A 22,498-nucleotide genomic window follows, 5' to 3' on the forward strand; every position below is an offset into this window, starting at 1 on the left:
GGAGGCGCAACTCCAGGTGCGAAGTTAGGACTTTTTTTGTAAATGGGCCTGTGGCTCTTTATACCATTCCTAGGGAAATTAATCATGCCATTTGTTTACTTGGAGCTTGACCTCTGGTCTGGTCTACCACACCATAGAGGAGTATCAGGCTTATTTGGCACATCCTTAAAACGTTGGAACATTTCAGAACATTTTGGCAACCAGTTCCATTCTTCTTTCGCTAGAAAATATGTTGTATCCTCATATGGAAAATATGTCGATAAGCATATGGAGAACATTGACCTGATAGGACATACTTTATTTTACCGGACTTCGGGGAGGCTTCAAATAAATTTCCCCCAAATATTTCATTAAGCCTTTCAAAGACTCCTGTTACAAAACTGATTTTTCTATCAGCTACATCTTGGATTTTATTCTCATTCTGGATTATTTGTTATCAGGCCAAAAGCACACAAGTCAGTTTCTTCAGATACCAAGTGAACTTTAGGTTGGCTATCCGAAACACAAGAGTAAGAGAGACCGCAGAGGCCCACCTGGGGATGGCCTCCCAACAAGGAATGGGTGCCCGTCGAACTCTGACCCCCCTGATGGCCCACATACTGGCAGTGGCCTATCCGGAGCTAGATGGGCACTTGGGGGAATCACAGCAGCCACCAGGGGGTGAGTACAGTTCCCCAATATACAACTTGCAACTGGTGTGGTGATGTCCGGGTGGGGGGTATAGGCCCTGTGGGTGCCGCTAGCCCAGGCCTGGCATTGTAGGGTAGGTCCTATGTTGGGCAGGGTTCTGATGTGAAAGTACTCGTACCAAGCTAGGAGGCATCCACTACTGAGCAGGGGTCTGTGGGTCTCAGGTATGCTGCAATTGGCGTTAGGTGTCCCTACCATGGGCTGCTGACTAGCATTTTGACTGGTAGTGCATTGCCTAGTGCATAGGGCTGTTACCTGTGTGTGAGTGTGTAGTGTACGCCAACGGTGGTGTTGTTGGCAACATTGACCAAGTGAATCTTTTGTCTCTTCCCCCACCCTTTTTGTTTTGCCACCCTGCCCTTATGTGCATTAGCATCATCTGGCGCAGTAGCAGAGGCACTGGTGACGGAGGGAGCTGCATCCCACAGGACCCAGGATGCTGAATCCACCAACGGTGAGGGCACCAGTGGGATGGAGGGTGAGGGGAGCACCACGGCGGAGACTGGAGCGGACAGTTCAGACACAGATACCTCCTCCGATGGGAGCTTCCTGGTGGTGGCGGACACCTCAGTGGCCACCCCAGCTACAGGTACATTCGCCACCACTGTACCAGCACTGCCCTCCCAGCAGCCCCTCATCGAGTTTCCCCTGCCCGCTCATCTAGGAGGGTGGGCATCTCCTTCGCCCCAGGCACCTGCCCTAGTTAGCCCTGCTGCCCTGAGTGAGGAGGCTATTGACCTCCTGTGATCCATCTCTGTTGGGCAGTCAACCATTATGAATGGCATCCAGGGGCAGGCAGCCCAAATGCAACAGACAAATGCATTCCTGGAGGGCATTCACACTGGCTTGGTGGCCCAACAGGGATCAATCAGGATCTGGTCTCCTCTCTGATGGCAGCCATTGTCCCTGTTTCCACCCTCCCCTCCAACTTCCTCTTCCCAATCCCATTCCCCTCAACCCCTAGCTATCCCAAGCACACAGGCAGACGAAAAGGCACCCAGGACAACACACAAGAGTGGACATGGCAAACACAAGTACCACACATCATCCCACAGGTACTCACACAAACACCATCCGGAATCAGACACACCAACATGCACTGCCTCTACTGTGTCCCCCTCTCCCTCCTCATTCACCACCCTCCAAGTAGCATCTCCACTCACACCTGCATGCACTAGGTCCTCATCCACTACCTACATCACCATCATGCCTATCACTACACACCCCTCACTGGCAGTCACCACCCCCACATCCATGCACACGTCCCCTGTGTCCTCTCCCACTGTGTCTGTGCCACCTGTTAGATGGAGGCAATGAAACCTGGCCTTCTTGAGGCTACAGGTCCTCTCTATAATCCTTCTTGTTCGCCCAGGTGCCCCATTGTAACTTTCCTCTGCCCCTGTCCTGGAATTTCTCACAGGGGTCAGTAGCCATGAGAGGTTGGGGTAACCAGAGTCACCTGCAAATATCAAGGGACAACTGTTAGCCACACACTAACACTTAGGTCCCACCTCATACCCATACACCAACATATACTGGGTGGGAACCAGGGCTCACCTATTAGCCACACCCTGTGCCTCTGGAGTTGAGCCATCACATTTGGGATGCTGCTATTTCTCAGGATAAAGGCATCATGCACAGACCCAGGAAACTTACCACTGACGTGGGAGATGTACTGGTCCGCCAGGCACACCATCTGCACATTGATGGAGTGAAAGCTCTTTTGATTTCTGAACACCTGTTCATTTCGCCGGAGGGTGGGGGACAAATGCAATATGTGTTCCTTCAATAGCCCCAATAATGTTGGGGATATGTCCCATTGCATAGAAATCAGCTTTCACTGTGGCCAAATCCTCCACCTGAGAGAAAACGATGCAGGTACACATGTGTTTAATCAGGGCAGAAAACACTCTGGTCAGCACTATTGAGAACATTGGCTGTGACATTCCTGCTGCCAAGCCCATTGTCACTTGGAAGGAGCCAGTTGCCAGGACATGGAGCACTGATAGCACTTGCACAAGAGGGAGGGTCCCGGTGGGGTGACGGATAGGAGAAATTAGGTCAGGCTCCAATTGGGCACACAGCTCAGTGATTGTGGCACTGTCACGTCTATAGGTGAGGATAATCTGCCTTTCCTCCATTGTTGGCAAGTCCACCAGGAGTCTGTACATGGGGGGAGGTCTCCATCTCCCATTCATCTGCAGAGGTCATGGCTCATGTTACTGGGGAAAGGGCCCCTGCCTTCACCTCGGCGGAGTTGGAGCGACTGGTGGAATGGGTCCTACCCCAGTACCGACTGCTGTATGGGCCTCCAGACCAACAGGTGAGTACACAGTGAATACGATGCATGGTGCGTGAATGCATGGAGTACTGTGTGTAAAGGACTCATGTAGGGGGATGGTGGTGGATGGGCCCTGGGCAGCATGCAGCATGTATGGTGGGCCATGTCTGTGCTAATGGGGATGGGAAGGGGCATGGTGGGACATAAGTGTAAGAGGCAGGACGATCGGACTAATACCTTTCCGTGTGTCTCTTTCCCTGCAGGTCAGCGCCCATCAAAAGAAGGGTATATGGCGTGCCATCACCAAGGACGTGCAGACACTGGGTGTCTACGGCAGGCGGAGCACCCACTGTCGGACCTGAAATGCTTCTTGCAGCTTATATTTTGTCATCAAGCGTTGAACTCATATGGAGACAGAACATAGGTGGTCAAGGCACAGAATCCCTGCTAAACAGTTTGACATTGTACAAGGCTTATGTTTGTTTATTGAAGCGTGACTTGCTTTATAAGGTAATTCCAAGAACAATTCCTGAAGACTATGGGGGTCATTCTGACCTTGGCGGTCTTTTCGCAAGACCGCCGAGTTACCGCCGCGGTGAAGACCGCCGACCGCGGCGGTATGCCGCTGTGCGCATTCTGACCGCTGGGAGCGTTCCGCCGGAAAACCGCCAGCAGCCACACTGGCGGTCGGCGGGAAAGTGGAGACTGGTCAACCTCCACCGCCACGCCAGCAGAACACCGCCCACAGAATTACGACCCACATTTCTGTGTGGCGGTCTTCTGTTGGCGGTCTTCTGTTGGCGGTCTTCTGTTGGCGGTCACCTCCCCATGGCTCCTGTCACCTCCCGGAGGACCAACGCACAAGGTAAGTTGATCGTCCGTGAGGGGAGGGGGTGGGGGGGTGTTGTGTGATGTGTGCGTGCATGGGGGTGTGCGTGTGAGTGTGTAGAGGGGGTGTGTGAGTGCGTGCATGCGGGCGGGGAGTGCTGCTGTGCCTATGGGCAATGTGTGTAGTTCGGCGGGTGCGCATGTCGGCATGTATGTGTGCGGGTATGTGTCCCCGTTGTGTATGTGTGTGTGTAGGGGGTGTGTATATGTGCATGTTGGGGGTGTGTGCATGTCGGGGTGCGTGTATGTGCATGTCGGGGTGGGGGTGGGGAGGGGGTTCGTACCACCTCTGGGGGGTGGCAGGGGGGTGGAGGGTGTGGGGGGAGGACTCGGGGGGCAGTGGGGGGTGGGGGAGACCCCTATCAGTGCCAGGGAAGGAATTCCCTGGCCCCGATAGTGCCTACCGCCATGGTTCGCATGGCGGTTCCCGAACGCCAGAAACCGCGGCGGTAAGCAGGGTCATGATACCGTTGGCGGTCTTGGGTCGACCGCCGGACCGGAGTGCGCAGACTCCAGCCCGTCGGTCATGACCGCCGTGGCTGTCGGAGTGGGGAAGTGGCGGTCGGTCGCGGCGGTGACCGCCGCGGTCAGAATGCCATTTTTAATACCGCCGGTCTGTTCGCGGTCCGACCGCCGCCTCTCCGCCGACCGCCAAGGTCAGAATGAGGGCCTAAGTGTTGTGAGAAGTCGCCTCTTTCCAGCATGGTTACCGCCATTTTTTGGCCTGTTTGTCAGTATGGTTTGACTGTGTCACTGAGATCCTGCTAGTCAGGACCCTGGTGCTTATGGTTTGTGGCCTACTTGTCAGTATGTTTCACTGTTTTTGTCAGTATGCTTGACTGTGTCACTGGGAACCTGCTAACCAGGACCCCAGTGCTTATGCTCGCTCTGGTTCCAGGTTTGTCCTTGCATACTGGTAACCCAGTATTTCATCCCAAATTGGCATTCCGGTGCCTCCTTATAAGTCCCTAGCATATGGTACCTAGGTACCCAGAGCATTGGGTTTCCAGGGGATCCCTATGGGCTGCAGCATTACTTTTGCCACCCATAGGGAGCCCATGCAAAGGCTTCTACAGGACTGCCACTGCAGCCAGTGTGAAATGGTACATACACCCTTTCACAGCCGTTTTCACTGCACCAGGTTACTTATAAGTCACCTATATGTCAGGCCGTCAGACCCTGAATACTGGGTGCAAAGTATCTGTGTGTGAGGGCACCCCTGCACTAGCAGAGGTGCCCCCACATCATCCAGGCCCATTTTCCCAGACTTCGTGAGTGCGGGGACACCATTTTAAGTGTGCACTGGACATAAGTAAATGTCCAGCTTCACAATCATAACCCCGAATATGGCCATGTAAGGAGCCTAACAACAGGGAATTGTACCCCAATACTGATTCCATGCACTCTGGGGGCTCCACAGTGGACCCCCAGTACTGCCATACCAGCCTTCTGACATTTCCCAGGCAGCCCCAGCTGCTGATACCTCACAGACAGGTTTCTGCCCTCCTGTTCCTTGAGCAGCTCAGGCCTAGGAAGGCAGAACAAAGGATTTCTTTTCGGAGAGGGGTGTTACACCCTCTTCCTTTGGAAATAGGTGTTAAAGCCATGGGAGAGGTATCCTCCTAGAGCATCTGGAAATGCTTTGAAGGGCACAGATGGTGCCCTCCTTGCATAATCCAGTATACACTGGTTCAGGGACCCCCAGTCCCTGCTCTGGCACAAAACTGAACAAAGAAAAGGGGAGCGACCACTCCCCTGTCCATCACCACCCCAGGGATGGTGCCCAGAGCTCCCCCAGAGTGTCCCTGGGTTTTGCCATCTTGGATTCCAAGGTGGTGGGGCACTCTCGGAGCATCTGAGTGGTCAGTGCCAGCAGGTGACATCAGAACCCCTCCTTATAGGTGCTTATCTGGTTAGGTGACCAGTCCCCCTCTCAGGACTATTTAGGGTCTCTCCTCTAAGTGTTTCTTCAGATTCAGATTGCAAGACTCCAGCAGGAATCCTCTGCATTCTTTACTTCATCTTCTACCAACAGATCAGCCGCTGACAGCTCCAGGAACTCTACAAAACTGCAACAAAGAAGCAAAGATGACTTCTACAACATTGTAACTTCAGCTCCTCCCAGCAACTGCAACAGTTTCCAGGTCGTGCATCCTCTGAGGACTGCCTTCTTCAGCCTGCACCAGAAGAACCGAAGGAATCTCCCGTGGAGTGACTGAGTCACTTCCCTCCTTCAGCAGGCACCTCTCTGCAGCAACGACCGGTGGCTTGGGTCCCCTCCCCAGACAACTGGTGTGGATCCAGCAACACGGGTGGTGGACTAAAGTGACCCCGACAGTCCCAACATCCAGCTGTCCAACTTTGGTGGAGGTAAGAACTTGCCTCCCCACGCAAGACAGTACCCCTGTGCACCGCATGATTTGCCGTTGCCAAGGCTTGTTTGCAACCTTCCAAGACGTTCTTCATGAACAGCATAGCTTAGGCCCCCAGCACTCCATCCGGTGAAGCACAGCTTCCTGAGTGGTTCTGCAGTGGCGTGGGATCCCTTTGTGTTGTGCTGCGTGGTCCTCTCTTTGCACCATCTTTGTCCCCGTGTTGTTGGGCTCAAGTGCATGCTGTCTGGTATTCTGAGGGCTCTCTGAGTTGCTGAGATACCCCTCTGTCTCCACCTCCTGGGTAGAGGCCACCAGGTCCCTCCTGGTCCTGGGCAGTGCCATTTTCCACTACACGTGATCTTTGTGGGTGCCCAGACTTGTTGGTGGAATCCTGCAACGCAAACCAGACTGCATTCATCCATCTGGCATGGGACATCTTCTGCAACAACCAGGAACGCGCATCTGTTTTCTTTGGTGCAATACTTACTTTGTCTTCTCACCAGTGGTTCTTCTTTTGCACCTTCATCCGGGTTAGCAGGGGCTCCTGGTCTCCCTGGACCCTTCAGTGCTTCTTGGACTTGGTCCCCTTCTTCTACAAGTCTTCAGGTCCAGGAATCCATTGTTGGTATCCTGCAGTCTCTTCTGGTTCATGCATTATCTTCTATCACAACTTCTAGTGTGTTTTAGGAAACTTGCTGTGTTTTACTCCTGCTTCCCTGGGCTCTGAGGTGGTGTCTATTACTTACCTTTGGTGTTTTCTTACACTCCCAGCGTCCCTCTACGCACTACACTTGCCTGGGTGGGAAACCAACTTTCTCATTCTACTATTTTAGTATATGGTTTGTGTTCCCCCTAGGCCCATTGCAGACTATTGTGATTTTCACTATTTGCACTGTTTTCTTACTGTGTACTTACCTGTTTTTGGTTACTAGTGTATATATTGTGTAATTTACTTACCTCCTAAGGGATTATAGTCTCCAAAGTATTTTTGGCATTGTGACACTAAAATAAAGTACCTTTATTTTTGTAACACTGAGTATTGTCTTTCATCTATGTAAGTACTGTGTGACTACAGTGGTATTACAAGAGCTTTGCATGTCTCCTACAGCTACCTCTAGACAGCCTATCTCCTAGACACTGACTACATTTCACTAGTAAGGATAACTGGTCCTGGTATAAGGTGCAAGTATCTTTGGGACCCACTACAAACCAGGCCAGCCTCCTACAAGTGTCGAGTATGGTTCGAACCGAATGTGTTGCTCGGTCCTTGTACATGGGTTTAACTAAAAAATTATGCCTGGACCAGCCCCATTCACGTTCTAATGCAGTTATGGAAAATAAAAAACGGTTAAATGCAAGACAGATGAGCAGATGTAAAGAAATGTACTTTTCTCCTCTGTGAGCTCTCGGAAAATATTAATTAGCAGTTTAACCCCTTGTTTGCCATGGATGGAATGGTTATGTCCGTGGCTGCGCCTCTCAGGCGCCACGGACGTAACCATGACGCCCATGTACCGGCCCTCGGGGGAAGCGCTAGCGCTCCCCTGAGGACCCCACCCTCCAGGTCAGAGTTGGAAGGGGAATCGCTTCCCCTTCCACCCCCGAACCCCACCAATGACGTCAGCGCGCTCTAACTCACGCTGACATCATCAAAGGGTGCAAGACGCACTGGAAACCATTTGCTTCCAGTGCGTCCAACAGAACAGAGGTGAGGTTTTCCTCCGGGTGAGGGCGGATTACTGTAAAAGAGGCATCGGGGGAAAGGAAAGGGTTTTCCTTTCCCTCGATATCTCTTTCAGCATTCCTGCTGCCCACTAGACACCAGGGAATTAGTGTGTGTGTGCATGTGTGTGTGTTTACAGTGTGGGGGAGCGACCCCTTGGGCAAGGGTCGCTCCCCTTGGGGGGGTATTATATGTATCGCCGTTTATGCCCCATCTGCCGTTTGGGGCAGAAAGCCACTAGAAACCAGGGATTGTTTTTGTGGCAGATTTTTTTGTATTGGGGGTCGGCCCCTTGGACAAGGGTCCCCCCCAAGGGGCAAAAAGCACTATTGGGCAGTTCAGCCCCACTTTGGAGCAGATCGGTCTATTTTTTTAGGCCCATCTGCCCCCAAGGGGGACAGAATCCACTTAGCGCCAGGGATCATGTGTGTGTGTGTGCTTTGTGTGGGGGGGTGGCCCCTTGGCCAAGGGTCGCCCCCCCAAAGGGGGCAATATAATCTAGGCCATTTCTGCCCCTCTTGGGGGCGGATTGGCCTATTATTGTTTTAGGCCCTTCTGCCCCCAGGGGGGGCAGAAACCACGAAGACGCCAGGGATTTTTTATTTTTTCTTTCTTTTGTTTTTTCTGTGTTGGGTGTGTGTGTGTGTGTTTGTGCAGGGTGGGGGAGCGACCCCTTGGGCAAGGGTCGCTCCCCTTGAGGGGGCATTACATTTATCGCAGTTTCTGCCCCATCTGCCGTTTGGGGCAGAAAGCCACTAGAAACCAGGGATTGTTTTTGTGGCAGATTTTTTGTATTGGGGGGCGGCCCCTTGGGCAAGGGTCACCCCCAAGGGGCAAAAAGCACTATTGGGCAGTTCAGCCCCACTTTGGAGCAGATCGGTCTATTTTTTTAGGCCCATCTGCCCCCAAGGGGGAGGGAATCCACTTAGCGCCAGGGATCATGTGTGTGTGTCTGTGCTATGTGTGGGGGGGGGTGGCCCCTTGGCCAAGGGTCGCCCCCCAAAGGGGGAAATATAATCTAGGCCATTTCTGCCCCCCTTGGGGGCAGATTGGCCTATTATTGTTTTAGGCCCTTCTGCCCCCAGGGGGGGCAGAAACCATGAAGACTCCAGGGATTTTGTTTGTTTTCTTTCTTTTGTTTTTTTCTGTGTTTGGGGGGCATCCCCTTGGGCAAGGGTCGCCCCCAAGGGGCAAAAAGCACTACTGGGCAGTTCTGCCTCCCCCCTTGGGGGCAGATTAGCCTATTTTTTTTAGGCCCATCTGCCCTCAAGGGGGCAGAATCCACTTAGCGCCAAGGATCATGTAGGTGCTTTGTGTGTGGGGTGGCCCCTTGGGCAAGGGTCGCTCCCCAAAGGGGGCAATATATTCTATGGCATTTCTGCCCCCCTTGGGGGCAGATTGGCCTATTGTTTTTTTTAGGCCCATCTGCCCCCAAGCAGAGAACACTAGACACCAGGGAAAATTTAAAAATGGTTGGTGGCGGTGTGTTTGTCAACTGGCAAAGTATTTGCATTTATGATAATAACAGTTTATTTCTTCTTTTTGTTCTAGTTCAAAGCTTTTGCTTCCTTTGCTGTAGCTTGTTGCTGTTTTGGCAGTGGTTGTCCTACGGTTTGCGTAGTTGCATGTTTTAGGTAAGTAAATAAATTTACTCCAAAGGAGTATTGTTGCCATGCATGAATGACATGTTTGTAGGTGGTGTACTGAATGAAGGATTGTGTGTGAAATTGACCTTAGATTTATGCACAATGATTATTGTGTTGTCTTATGTCTAATTAGTTTTTTTTTCTTTTTAGTGGGATATCATTGGTGATTGCTGTGGCTGTGAAGAGCAGTTGCTGGTGAGTCAAGCTTTTTCAGGTAAGTGAGTGGTATAATTTTTGAGTTTATAACTCTTAGTGATAAAGCTGCACTGTGTTTGTTACTTATCTTAAACAGTGCTGGTTGTTGGTGGTGCATTTGTCCAGTTACTTTTTGTAGGAAGGATCATGGTTAGCCATAGGATGACCGCTCAGCAGGTTGTTGGTGTCCTTTTTGAGTCGTCTTCTTACCATGATTATGAGACTGACTCTGCATCTGAGGCAGAGGAGAAAGTGCAAGATTCTGGAAGTGAATTTTCTCTCAGAGAGGAATCATCTGATAATGAAGCCATTCTCAGTGCTGATGAAGGGTTTGTTTTAGAGGAGGACACTGATGTGCCAATGGTGCAGCAACCAGCGGCTGAAAGGCTTCCCATTAGAAGACCTGACATGTGGGTAGCACCAAACACGGAGCAGCAACAGTTGCCTGCGTTTACTGGTTTCCCAGGGTGTCGAGTTAATACGGAAAACTTTTTGCCTGTCAACTTCTTTGAGTTGTTTATGGATGATATATTTTTGGAAGAGATTGTTGAGCAGACTAATTTGTTTGCAGAGCAGTATTTGAGGGACAACGCTGGCAGACTTAGGCCGCACTCTAGAGCTAGCCGGTGGAGTCCCACAAATCTGGAAGAGTTGAAAAAGTTCTTGGGCTTAACTTTTTTGATGGGTCTGATAAGGAAGCCATCACTGTCTTCATATTGGTCTACTAGTCCCTTGATGGCAACTGCTATATTTCCTGCAATCATGAGTCGTAACCGGTAAGAGCTTCTTCTGGATGTTTTATTTTGTAGATAATGCTTTAGCCTTGCCACAAGATCACCCTGATTCTGACCATCTCTTTAAGATTAGACCTGACCTTGATCATTTGGTAGATCGGTTTTCAGAGATCTATGTTCCAGGCAAGGAAATATCTGTAGATGAGTCTTTGGTCCTGTTCAAGGGTCGTTTGGTTTTTAGGCAGTACATTCCTAGCAATAGGGCACAGTATGGAATTACATTGTAAATGCTGTCTGAAAGTAGTACAGGATATGTTTATAATTTCCGGGTCTACACTGGTAGGGACTCCAGTATTGACCCCCCTGGTTCTTCACCCACTTTTGGAGTTAGTGAGAAAATTGTGTGGGAACTTGGTAGATGATTGTTTAACAAAGGTCACCATTTATATGTAGATAACTTCTACACTGGAGTTCAGTTGCTCAAGGACTTGTTCAGAGGGGACGCTGTTGCTTCTGGCACAAACCGCTCTAACCGAAAAGGCTATCCAAGAGGGCTTGTCTGTGAAAAACTTGAGAAGGGACAGTGCAGTGCCTTGCGGAATGATGAGCTGCTAGCTCTGAAATTTGTAGACAGGAGGGATGTGTACATGCTAACTACCATCCATAATGAGAGTACTTCACCTGTGGCTGTTTGGGGTCAAGTTGCTGAAGTGGCAAACCTGTGTGCATTTAGACTACAATAAGCACATGGGTTGTGTTGATAGAGTAGATCAGAGGTTGGAACCTTACACCGCTGCTCGTAAGTCTTATGTTTGGTATAAGAAATTAGAAGTTCACCTGTTCCACTTGGCAACTTTTAATGCTTTTGTTGTGTTCAAGGATAATTCTCCAGGTACAAGGATGACATTTGTGAAATGTCAGCAGTCTATCATAGCAAGCCTGTTGTGCTGGAACAGGCAAGAGTTCCTAGAGAAGCAGTGGTGGAGGATGTGGCTAGATTGAAAGATCGTCACTTTGCTGAGCACATTCCTCCCACTGCCAAAAAAAACTTTCCTGCTAAGAGATGTAGAGTCTGTGCTCGAAGAGGTATCAGCAAGGAGATTAGGATGTACTGCCCTGATTGTCCTTCAAGGCCTGGGCTGTGTGTGGGAGGCTGTTTCAGAAGCTACCACACATAAAAGAATTATTGGGAAATACCATGCGCGTAAACTGCTGTTTCATATTTTCATATGATCAGTTTCACGGTTGACAGTACTGTCATGTATTCAGTTAAAGCTTTTGTGTCTGTAGTTTTGTACTTATTTATAATTAGTGGTTTCTTTGTTGTTTAAAAACAAACAAAAAAGTGATGGAGGTGTGAGTGGGATGGTGCTTGGCTGGCGGTGTGCGTGGGGTGGCGCTTGACTGGCAGAGTGCATAGGGTGGCGTTTGGCTGGCGGTGTGTGTGGGGTGGCGCTTGGCTGGCAGTGTGCATGGGGTGGCGCTTGGCTGGCAGTGTGCGTGGAGTGGCGCTTGGCTGGCGGTGTGCGTGGGGGTGGCGCTTGGCTGGCGGTGTGCGTAGGGTGGAGCTTGGCTGGTGGTGTGAGTTGGGTGGTGCTTCGCTGGCGGTGTGAGTGGGGTGGCACTTGGCTGGAGGTGCGCATAGGGTTTTGCTTGGCTGGCGGTGTAAATATTGACTTGCTGTTGGCTACTGCAACACACTGCCAGGCAAACGCCAATCCAAACTCTCCCATCAGCTGGTGTGATTGCTGTATCAGGCATGAGGGCGTATGTGAGTGATGGGCCCTTGAATGGCGCTGTATGGCGATGCGAGTGTTGTAATGTACTGGGCCCATGGCTGGCGGCGTGAATGGTCTTGTGCATGTCATGTATGAAAGGTATCTGAATGGACTGTAAAGCGGTTGGTGCCTTGTCATGTCTTTGCAACTCACGAGCTGTGAGTCATTGGTTCAGTTTTTTGGCCTTTCAGTTATTAACAGTGCATTTCATTTTTGTGAAATCTCTTGTTAATAAAATATGACCTACTGAACCATCACTCACCCTCGTGCCAAATCCAACCAGTATGTGTGGTAAAAATAACAAAACCTGCTCTGCTGTAATCAGGCGTCGCAGCACCTCGAAGATTCCAGAACTTTCTGTCACTGAAATGTGAGGAAAAAGTGTTTTTGTAGCTACATTTTAAGGTTTGCAAAGGATTCTGGGTAACAGAAGCTGGTGAGAGCCCCACAAGACACCCCATCTTGGATTCCCCTGGGTGTCTAGTTTTCAAAAATATGCAGTTTTGGTAGGTATCCCTAGGTGCAGGCTGAGCTAGAAGCCAAAATCAACAGCTAAGCACTTTGCAAAAAACAGCTCTGTTTTCTTTGGAAAAATGTGATGTGTCCACGTTGTGTTCTGGGGCATTTACTGTTGCGGGCACTAGGCCTACCCTCTCAAGTGAGGTACTATTTTTATTGGAAGACTTGGGCAAACGCTGGGTGGATGGAAATTTGTGGCTTCTCTCAGATTCCAGAACTTCCTGTCACCGAAATGTGAGGAAAAAGTGTTTTTTGGCCCAAATTTTGAGATTTGCAAAGGATTCTGGGTAACAGAACCTGGTGAGAGCCCCACAAGTCACCTTATCATAGATTCCCCTAGGTGTCTAGTTTTAAAAAATGCACAGGTTTTGTAGGTTTCCCTAGGTGAGGTAAAGGGCCAAAATCTACAGTTAGGCACTTTGCAAAAAACACGTCAGATTTCAATGTAAAAATGTGATGTGTCCATTTTGCCTTTCCTGTCACGAGCATTAAGCCTACCCACGCAAGTGAGGTACCATTTTTATTGGGAGACTTGGGGGAACACAGAATAGCAAAACAAGTGTTATTGCCTCTTGTCTTTCTCTAAATTTTTTCCTTCCAAATGTGAGACAGTGTGTAAAAAAGACGTCTATTTGAGAAATGCCCTGTAATTCACATGCTAGTATGGGCACCCCGGAATTCAGAGATGTGCAAATAACCACTGCTTCTCAACACCTTTTCTTGTGCCCATTTTGGAAATACAAAGGTTTTCTTGATACTCATTTTTTACTCTTTATATTTCAGCAAATGAATTGCTGTATACCCGGTTTAGAATGAAAACCCATTGCAAGGTGCAGCTCATTTATTGGCTCTAGGTACCTAGGGTTCTTGATAAACCTACAAGCCCTATATATCCCCACAAGAGTCCAGCAGATGTAAAGGTATATTGCTTTAAAAAATCTGCCATCGCAGGAAAAAGTTACAGAGTAAAACGTGGAGAAAAATTGTGTTTTTTTCACCTCAATTTCAATATTTTTGCATTTCAGCTGTTATTGTCTGTAGGAAACCCTTGTAGGATCTACACAAATTACCCCTTGCTGAATTCAGAATTTTGTCTACTTTTCAGAAATGTTTAGCTTTATACGATCCAGCATTGGTTTCACACCCATTTCTGTCACTAACTGGAAGAAGGCTGAAAGCACAAAAATTAGTAAAAATGGGGTATGTCCCAGTAAAATGCCAAAATTGTGTTGAAAAATGTGGTTTTCTGATTCAAGTATGCCTGTTCCTGAAAGCTGGGAAGATGGTGATTTTAGCACCGTAAACGCTTTGTTGATGCCATTTTCAGGGGAAAAAACACAAGCCTTCAACTGCAGCCCATTTTTTTGAAAAAAAATAAATTTTCACTATATTTTGGCTAATTTCTTGGTCTCCTTCAGGGGAACTCACAAAGTATGGCTACCTCTGGAGTTCCTAGGATGCTGGAAAAAAAGGATGCAAATTTGGCGTGGGTAGCTTATGTGAACAAAATGTTATGATGGCCTAGTGGTGGCTGGCAGTTTTAGGAGGGAGGGGGGGCAGGTGGGAAGCACACTCACACACATTCTTTCACACACACACGCACGCACATCCATTAACAACACTCATCAACATTCAAACGTGCATGCATGCATGCACCAAACATTAATTTGAAAAGATCACACACACACACACTTACCTTCAGCCTCGGAGATCCCAGGAGGGTTGGGACTGCTGCCTTCCCTCACTGGCTGACTTTAGGTCAGCCAATGACGGAAGGCAGCAATTCCAACTTCGTCACAGAGTGGGATGGGGTCAGTGAGACTGCTGACCGCAACCCACTCTGTGTTCAGCACCCCACTGATTGACACTCGCTCTGGGCGCTTCAGGGCTTAAACCTGAAGCACCCAGGTCAAAGTCAATGGGTGATGTGAGGAACCAGGAAATATAGAATCCCCACCCGGGGTCTTCTTCCCAGCGGTGGAGGGACACCCTAGTCCTCGGTGTCAGTTTAGCAGAGAGTACACAAATCAAGCGGAGTCACCAACTGGAGGAATAAAGAGAAGTTTATTACATGGATTATAGCTCGAGCTAATACAGAGTCCCAGGACAGTCAAGTGACTATCCTACGGAGGCTGCCCCTTCACTCTGGGGCACCCAACCTTATATACACACAAAACTGCTTAGTCAGAGGACAACTCCACCCCTAGCGTATTCAAGGTCCTCTGCGGCCTTCAGAATATTTTAGGGATACACGTGTGGTGGGAGAAGGTACAGATGCAGCTGGCAGGAGGTGGCAACGACCTGTACGAACCTGTTCTGGCAGTTACTGATTAAGCACAAACATTCTCTGAACTACGGTTAGAACAAGTAAATTACAGCGATAAGCAGATTGCAGCCCAAGGCTGCAAGCACAAGGTCAATCATCAAAGTTCAGGAGGTTTGTCGAGCACATGGCAACATAATAAAGATAAACAGATGCCTAGCAGCTATGGTGTATGATTAACTTTATGTACATTTTCTCAATCCCTCCTTTTGCCATTGTGAGGCAAGTTTGAACGTCATTCAGTGTCTATGTTAATGGACATAAGGTCTTTTATCTCCTGCTCAAGGGACAGCATAGCCGTGTGTTGAGGAGGGCGAACAGGCCAGGGGGCAAGGGATGCCATACAGCAACCGCACAAAGCAGGTAGGCACTGTACACAAAGACAACAGGTGAGGAATACAGCAGCGAGCACAAAAAGGAATATTGGTATCTTTCAGCCCCATTGGGAAATCAATCCCCAAAACCAGTCGGTTAAGGACCATGTTCCTTCGTCTTGGTGTATTGTGGAAGCTATCGTATGCAACCTTTGAATAGCTTTATACACTGAAGGGGCATTGTCTGGTATATAAACGCAGCAGCTCGATCCGATCAAAGTACAAACTCCACCACAGTCCGCCAAGATGATGTCAAGAACCATTCTGTTTTGAAGAGTAACAAGGCGGTAAGCAGCGAGCTCTGCAGTGATGTTACTCAGAGCTCCTGCTGTTTCATTTATTGTTGCTTCCACGACTTGTGTGAGATGTCTGATATCCCTACTGTTCATCATAGGGCCCCAAAAAGGAAGGACTCCTTTAAAGTAGTCCAATGCTTCTTGTGCTGAGGTATCTTCTGCAGATATTACCCTTCTCCGTGTCCTGTAGTGTTGAGGGCCACCTGTGTAAGTTGGTGGTATTAACCAAGCAATGTAACACGTGCCGGTCCAGGTGGGTACCAAGGAGGTGTAGGCATTATTACCACAAACAAAATACGAGTTTTGTGATGGTATCATGGTAGGCCAATTAGTTCCATTCAATATTACTGTAGCATTACAGTTACTGGCACCTACACTTCTATTACCACTTTTCTGAAAACAAAGTGGAGCCTTGACCTGTGTTACAAAAAATCTTCGGCCAATCCGGGGTGTGGTATTAAAGGATAAAAAATATATGTCAGTAGACCTATTTCGTCGGTCAGCATATTCTGACTTTTCTTCCTTTGTTCCATAAACTCTCGTTCCAGTGGGCCAGCATAACCGGTATAGGTGGGTGACCAATAGTCCGGAATTAGTAGCATCCATTGAGGTAGCCCAAATGGCTGATAGTTCATACCAGGCACTGCAGGAGCCATCAAAAGAAAAAGGGCATGAAATATATGGCAACCTTCTTTGCACTGAACTCGGTAGCAAGCCACATATCCAACAATTTGTTCTATTTACAGCCAGCTGATGTTGATGTAACATAGATATGAAGGTATTGTTTTCATATTCCTTACGTTGTCCTTCCTCATGGGGTGGTAAGGAAACATGGCTGTGTTCTTAAGGCGGTGGCGTAGTTGGTGAGACCTCTGAATCAGAATCATGTATTACCCACCCAATGCAGGACAGAAGTACCAAAAATAGTATTGTTATGGTGAGACAAGCGATATGTGAGCCTAATAGTCTTTTTAAATTACTTATTTTCTTCTTTTTCCTCTTGTCTTCTTGTATAACACCCATTTCTCTTTATTGCTTGTCCCACTAGCAGTTCAGTCCGACCTAAGTGCTGCCCGTGACTGGTGGTTGCTTCACTGTGGGGTGATACCAGCAGTCTTATTGACACACTCTGGTCCGCCCCGACAGACAAAATCACGGCCCTGCAGCTATCGTCAGACTTAGTACAGGGGACAAGCAATCAGTTCATTGTTAATTTTCTTATTTTCGTGGGCGGAAATCGTATCTTGTGGACTGTGGTATTGTCACGGTTTCGGGCGGGTCTGATCAGGACTTTGGTTGGGACACCCCTTGAGGTCACCGAATATCCTAAAGAGGTAGTACACTGGGGCAGAGGAGCAGCTAAAGGAATACACGGAAAGGACAGCTATGGATAGGCACAGGAAACAGGTAAGTGAAAGCAGAGTAACCCTTGTGTGAACAAACAGGAAACGGATTACCAGTGGACAAACACGCTGGGGTTGTACACAGAGTAAGGCGCAGAACCTCCCACAGTGACAGGGAATCTCAATGCCTCTGTGCAGTTTGCTCTTACAGATAGTCACCCTGCCAGCCCCATAGAAAGGAGGCAGCAGAAGTGATTCTGTCTCTGGACCCTAGAGCACAAACAAGGATAGTACTTACATACTCAGGACACGCTCTTGTGGGTCCAGCTGGAAACACAGTGGCGATTCCTGAGAAAACAGCAATAGCACACTGTCACTGTTGGGCACGAAATACAACGTATAACACTGGACAAGGATGGGGGCTGGAATTGCCTCCTGGAAACCAGTAGCCAACCCCAGTACACAGGAGGACACGTATACACTGGTGAAGACTGATAGAACACTTACCAGACACAAAGAACCAAGAAGAAACAGAAACAGAAGGGAACAAACAAAGAGGCAGAGGCAAGAACTAGGAACAGGCTCAGGCTGAAGCAAAGGCGGGACTAGGACTTGAAAACAGGGCGCAAACTTCTGGCTGGGACAGACAGACAGGACTGGGAAACTGAGAACAGGCTCTGGCTGGAACAGGCAAGGACAGGACTGGAATACAGGGAGTTGGAAATGAGCAGTAAACAGGACTGGGAAACAGAGAGAAGGTTCAGGCTGAAACAAGGCAGGAGCAGGGCAGAGAAACAGGGAGCAGGCTTTGGAAGAAACAAACAGGTACAAGGCTAAGAATTAGGGAGCAGACTCTGGCTGGAACAATCAGGAGCAGGGCAGAGAAACAGGAAACAGGATCAGGCTGGAACAGAACAGGAACAAAACTGGAACACCATCCGACAAGGGGTCTGTAACACAAAGGAATTGAAGTCCGATGCACGACAGGGAGCTTGAGGAAATGGCTGCTTATAAGCAGTTCCAAGCCGGGCTGCACAGGAGAGGTTTCAGGTGTGTGTAGTTTCGGACACTTGCAAGTCCTGGAGGAGAGGATCCAGTGAAAAGGAGCAACTGAACTTCTCCCATTGAAAACAATGGGAAACAGAATCCGGGTTTTCCTGACTACCAAGCTGTGCATTATGGGATTTGCAGTCCCAAGAAGCAAATGTAGTCCTACACAAGTGTGCCATGGAGAAAAGAGAAACAAACAGGAGTCAGCAAGGGACTCTAGATAGGTGTTCAAGGTGATTCCCAGGCTTCTGACAGTTCCCTCACAGCGCCCCCTGGAAATGGGACGACCGAGTCGTAACAGGTATGGTATGGTCAGGAAACAATTGTTCAGTGTGACCTAAATCTGAGGGAACCTACTGCAGCACACTGTCATTCTGTTTTTTATCACACTGCGTAGTGTTGCTGAAATGGTCCTCAGTCGTCGGGTGGTCACCACTTTTTATTTCATCAGAGAGTACGAGTATTTTCTTACAGTGGGATGCATGTATCCAATTCTTAGCTCCCTCGACTTTAACTGCTGTTCGAGTAGCAAGAAGGACCTGTCGCTGACATTTCCATTGAGGTTCGTGACTCTTTTTCCGCTGGAAATTCTTTGTGAGAACCCAGTCGCCAGGTAGTATCTTGTGACCTGGAGCAGTGGATACAGATGGGAGTGCTTCACGCACCTGTTGGTGAATAGAACGCAAAGAATTAGTGAGTTCATTTAAATAGTCCATCAAAACAGGATGTTCTAGTTCTGAGTACTTGTGAGGTTGAGGGACCCCCCAGACATTTGCTGGCCTTCCCATCACTATCTCATGGGGTGACAACCCTGATCTAGAGTGAGGCGTCATCCTGACAGACATTAAAGCCAGGGGCAACGCGTCCGGCCACCGTATACCGCGTTCTGCACATATATTTCACATCTTCAATTTAAGTGTGCCTTTATATTTTTCAACTAGTGACTGGGGGTGGTTAGCTGCATGAAACTTCTGGCGGAGGCCCAACCCTTCACACACCCTTTTCATCACCTGCCCTACAAAATGACTCCCATTATCTGACCAGACACACCTTGGGACCCCAAACCGTGGGAAGAACTCCTTCAGAAGTACCTTTGCGGTAGTAAGGGCAGTATAATCTTTAGTAGGGTAAGCTTCTACCAACTTACTAAACATACAGACCACAACTAGGACATATTTCAAGTTGTTACACCTTTCCATCTCAGTATAATCCATTTGTAGTACTTCAAAGGGATACGTTGGTGGTGAAAAATGCCCAGCGGGGACTGAGGCACCCTTCCCTATGTTATGTTGTAAACAAATCATGCAGGATTGAAAGAGTTGGTCAGCTACTCTTCTGATATTTTTATTAGACCAAACCGGATCAAGCAAATTACAGATGCTTTTCGCACTAACGTGTGCAGGACCATGGGCCATAGTTACTACTGGCAGAACGAATGCATCGGGTAACATACATCTTTCCCTCTGTGACAGATCTATCCAGCACAGCGTATTTTCATCTAACTTGGCCTTCCCTTCTTCCCATTCCTTTTTCTCCTGTTCAGTTGCCTCATCCTGTATCTTCCTGACACTCTCTACCATGTTCCCAAATATTTCATGGGGACGAACCTTCTCTGTACTATCTACCACATACATGTGTCCTGTCTTTGCATACGCTGTATCTTTTGCTGTCTCATCGGCTAGGGCGTTGCCTCGTCCAGTTTCATCTGTCACCTTTTTGTGTGCACTACACTTCATGATAGCCATTGTTTTGGGCAATGCCAGGGCAGAAAGTAAGTTAGTTATAAGGGTCCCATGTTGAATACATGTCCCATGTGAGGTGAGGAATCCTCGTTCTGCCCACAAGTGACCAAAATTGTGTGCTACGCCAAATGCATACTGACTGTCCGTGTAAACATTCACATTAAGTCCTTTACTTAACTCACAGGCTCGTGTTAGAGCTATTAATTCTGCGGCCTTAGCAGAGTTATGTGGTATTCTAGCTGTTTCAACTACAGTGGTAGCTGTTGTAACTGCATAGGCTGCAGAGGTAGTGCCATCGGGTAGCTTGATGCATGAGCCATCTACGTATAATATGCCATCAGGGTCTTTCAGTGGAGTGTCCTGTAAGTCCACTCTCCCTTTTGTTTCATCCTCCGTCCGGAGAATACAGTCATGTATGTCATCATAAGAATCTTCAGTTTTTTCAGTAATTGGCAATAAAGTGGCAGGATTGAGCGTGTTGCACCTTTTTAATGTTATATGACTAGCTAAAAGTGTCAGTTCATAAGTAGTTAATCGTGCATTAGTAAGATGCTGTGTTTTTGTTTTGTTTAATAGTGCGTCAACAGTGTGTGGGACCAACAGGGTGAGGGATGAATCCATGACTATCCCGGCCGACTGGCGCACTGCGACCGCTGCAGCGGCTACTGCCCGTGGACAGCTCGGGAGTGCACGGGCCACTGGATCCAGTAGGGCCGAAAAATAAGCACAGGGGCGTTGTTTGCCGCCATGCTCTTGGGTTAACACTGATAGTGAACATCCATTTCTCTCGCTCACATATAACTGAAAATCTTTACGATAATCAGGCGTACCCAGTACAGGTGCTGTGCAGAGTGTATTTTTCAATTCATCAAAACCAAACTGAAAATCGTCATTCCATTCAATTGTTTTAGGACAATCTTTGTGGGTGAGATGCAAAAACAGTTTTATCAAAAGAGAATAATTAGGAATCCATTGACGACAGAAGGAGGTAATACCTATAAAGGCCCTAACCTCTCTCTGTGTCCTTGGAACCGGTATGTCTCGTATAGCTTGTATTCTCTCAGCCGTCAACGTACGTCCCTCCTTAGACAGGAGGTGTCCTAGGTATATAACCTCCTGTCTACAATATTGTAATTTGGAGAGGGAGACCTTATGGTGATGGTGTGCAAGATGTTTCAATAAGGCTACAGTATCTGTTTTACAATTTTGTTCTGAAGTGGATGCTATTAAAAGGTCATCCACATATTGAACCAGCGTTGAGGAGCAAGGAAAAACAAGGGTATCTAATTAACCCTTGAGGGCCTGGCTAAAAATGCTAGGTGATTCAGTATAGCCTTGTGGAGCGCGACAGAACCGGAAACTGCGACCACCCAGTGAAAACCCAAAGATGTGTCTGCTATCTGGTTTCTTAAGATCGAAAACAGAGAACCAAGTAGCGGAGGCAGGTATCATTGTTAATAATGTTGTAATGTCAGGAATAACAAGGAACTGGGGTATTACAATCTTATTGACCGCCCGTAAATCAATAACAAATCGGAGTCCTGGAGACGCAGTGCCATCAGATAATTTTTTATGAACAGGAAGGACAGGACTGTTACAATCATTACCACATGTTTCTTCAATGACACCCAAATCAATCAACTGGGTCACAATATTTTTGAGTTGTTGTTCAATGTGTTGGGATAATTTGTATTGGGGAAGACGAGGTAATTTGGCATTGGCTTTCAAGCATATGACATACAGTGGTATGTCCAGACATCCAACATCGTCCTTATGTGTGGCCCATAAAATGTCTGGAAAATCTCGAAGTTCGGGTGGAAGTGGTTTTGACAAAAATTGTGACGGGAAATATTTGGACCTAAAGTGACATGAACTCCATCCGAAGAGCAATAAATGGTGGCGTACAATTTCTTTAATAGGTCCAAACCCAATAAATTCTCACTACAGGCCAAAGTTAGAATGAGAGGGGAGCTAATGGTGTAAGGACCTATAGCAACATGCAGCGGCTGGGAGACGGCGTTAGCCACCGGAACACCAGAAAAACCCATAGAGACGTTAATATTGCCAGACAGAGGGACCCCTTGGACCTCTTCCTGTTTAACAGAACTTTTGGTGGCCCCAGTATCTACCAAAAAATCATGTGGAGTACCGTCTAATTGTACCTCAACGTGAGGGCCATTCTGCCTAACAGGAATAGAAACTGGTCCCACCCCCCTCTGTCGAAGGCTGTCCTAGTCAAAGGAGGACCCCTGACCTTCATACGCATCATAGTCGTCATTAAAATATTGACGCCAGGATGAAGCATCAAAATAATTCGGGTGGGGGGTACTGTGGGACCGTGAAGGGGCCTGTTGGCGGGGTCTGTCTGCAGGACCAGACCTACCGCGTGGTCTGTTGTCCTGTTGCGGTGGGGGCATGGGGCGGCCTGTGGAGTTGTCCTTATTGGGGCAGTCATTCTTCCAGTGGCCCTCCTGCTTGCAATAGGCGCACTGATTGTAGGAGAGGGAAGAACGGGGAGGGCGTTGGGGCTACCTTCTGTCA

This window comes from Pleurodeles waltl, chromosome 1_2 (assembly GCF_031143425.1).
Source record: "Pleurodeles waltl isolate 20211129_DDA chromosome 1_2, aPleWal1.hap1.20221129, whole genome shotgun sequence".
Taxonomy (NCBI): Eukaryota; Metazoa; Chordata; class Amphibia; order Caudata; family Salamandridae; genus Pleurodeles; species Pleurodeles waltl.